Consider the following 2,669-nt stretch of genomic DNA (forward strand, 5'->3'; position numbering starts at 1 on the left):
AACCAACAATTTTATAGTACTTATTAAATCCGGACCCAAGATCTGTTTAGAGCTTTTACCAAAACTGTATTTCCTGACTGCCACTTTGTTTCAAAAAGAGGCTTTTTTCTTGAATATTTACATGTATCTTTATAATTTAATGTCATTTCAATACAATATTGTTTCTGAAAATTTGATTCATTATTCTGAACTACTGGTCTGGCATAAGCTAAACTGTCATCACTGCCTGATCACATGACTCCCTATATAATTTTCATCTCTTTCCAGCTTTGAAGTTTCATCATCCTTGTCAAGATCTGGAACTGCAGCTCAGGATATGGTAGTGCCCACAAATCAGTAGTGGGTAAGTGCCATCTTAATGTCTCGAACAGTGATGTATTTTAATACTTATCCCTTTAAGTTCGGTATGTAAAACTCAATGTACACACAAAATACATTGAACCTTCATGAAAACTCTAAAAAAAAATTTATTGTGCTTCTAATGTGGAAACAGATGTTTAAGAAAATATTCATCAAGAATGAACTTGATGCTTCAGTGCCATGAAGCCCCAACTATATCGGTTGTTGGTGTTGAAAGTCAGGGAGTCTGATGTGAGCTGTATGACTTAGAGCAAGGTCTTGTTTTAGACTGGGTGCTTTATGAAATTTGTCATTAAGCAGCCAGTCAATGACCTGATTTTCAGTGCTGTTTACATATGATTCTATCTGGTTTGCTTTAGATGTTCATTCCATTAAAGACAACACACTGGAAAGCCAGATTTTGGAAGCTCTTTGGGGAGACACCACATAGGATGCCCTCAGGCACAACAGCCATTTTATGAGCTCTGTCAGCCTCTTCTCTTAAGGTGTTTTTAACACCCTGCACGTTGTCTTTGCTTGTGTCATGATCCAGCATACCACCATGAGGTAGCTGATACTATCATTATCTGAAAGTATCTCAGAACAAAGTAAAGGAATTAAGAAACCTCTGCCAAAGCACATATCCTGCTAACTGATTAACCACAGTCTCATACTGTTTACTGAGAGTGCTTCTTGAGGCCCCTATGAAGTCAGTATGTATACTTCATTAGGCATCCTGGTGAAAAAAAAATGGAAAATATGCTTTAAGATCCTAATTGCCTCCATGCTTTCCCCCAGTCATTCCAAACATGCCATGGTTATGATAGCTTCAAGGATTTTTCAGGAAGTTCCAGAGATGGTTGGGGAATCTATACCTGATTATGCCTCCTAGCTTAGAGAAATAGCATACTGCATTTCCAACTATCCATAGGGAAGTTATATAGAAAAAGCGGGGTTTTACTGTGAGCATCTCACTCGCTTTAGTGTCCATCCAAATTTAGTAATTAATAAACAAAATAACAGCACAATCTATTACAGATGTACAGCAAATATAATGATCTAAGGTTAGAACTCAGAACATTAATGAAATTAAATTTTCCCTGTTACTGTATAAAATCACTGCAGGAAGGTGAGTCTTGTCTCACTGCACTTATACAAAGTTAATGTTTAAATTACTCACTTTCTAACCAGTCATCATCAATAGTTATTCACAAATAGGAGCAACAGGCCCAAATGCTTCTGTCTGGTATCTACAGCTGACATTTCATCATTACTGGTATTCATAGTCCTATAGCTTGTTAGCCACTTGCTGTCATACGAACCAAAAACTTTTAGGGGCCTAAAAGTTTACTGATAAAATCTCATAGGTACTTTCATTTCTGCTGCTGGGCACACACCTTATGAGAGGGCAATCAGGCTTTGCCAACATCAGAACACGGCATTTGTGACAAAATAACCAGCTAAAGACAGCTTTTGTTCCAGACTAGTTTTCTGAAATTTGACTGTCTTTCAAGTCCAAGTAAACTAGTAGTTCATCAGTAGCAGACCATCAATCCTACAGATGATTTAAATTGTTTTAGAGATCCTCAGAAATAAGGAAAAATTATCTGAAAGAATCTAATGAACACATCTGGAATATTTTATTAGGATCATCATATTTAGTTTGAAATCTCTTGAATTAATCATTCCAGAATGGTGTTAGAAATTCTCTTTACAGTAAGAATAGTGTATCTTAAGTTGATACTTCTAGGCTTGAATTAATGCTCAGCGACATCTCTATATCCAACTTCTTGTTATCTTAAAAGTGTGTGTTTGGAATTGTTCATGATTTCGTAATGAAGACTATTTTTGTACAGCATACAGAGTGATAATGTAAAAGCAGCAAAGAAGACCTAGAAAGTAGTAAGCTGGAGTTCAGAAAAAAAAATGTTTTCTTTTGGTTGACAATGTTATATAAAGATTTCAGAATTAAGAATAGATGCAAAGCTTACTCTAAATTTCACCATAGCCAGCTTAACCTTCCAGAGCTCTGCAAACTCTGGGAAATATTTTGGACAGACTAGGATAAAAGTATCATTTCAGTCAAAACATATTACTACTCTTTAAGTTAATTACATAATGACTACTCAGAGGAACAAATTTTCACACTATTCCACTCCACTCACAGAAAGAGTGAAACTGTACTATCATAGCTGCAGAACAAAGCTGTGGATCTTTAACAGAAAAGTTAATTTTTGCTAGAAGGGTGTAACATCTCATTATATATTAATTTAGTAGTATCTTTTAAAAAGAGCAGCTACAATTTCTCTCATATTTCTTACTTCTTTTGA

This window comes from Cinclus cinclus, chromosome 6, assembly GCF_963662255.1.
Source record: "Cinclus cinclus chromosome 6, bCinCin1.1, whole genome shotgun sequence".
In the NCBI taxonomy this organism is placed as follows: domain Eukaryota; kingdom Metazoa; phylum Chordata; class Aves; order Passeriformes; family Cinclidae; genus Cinclus; species Cinclus cinclus.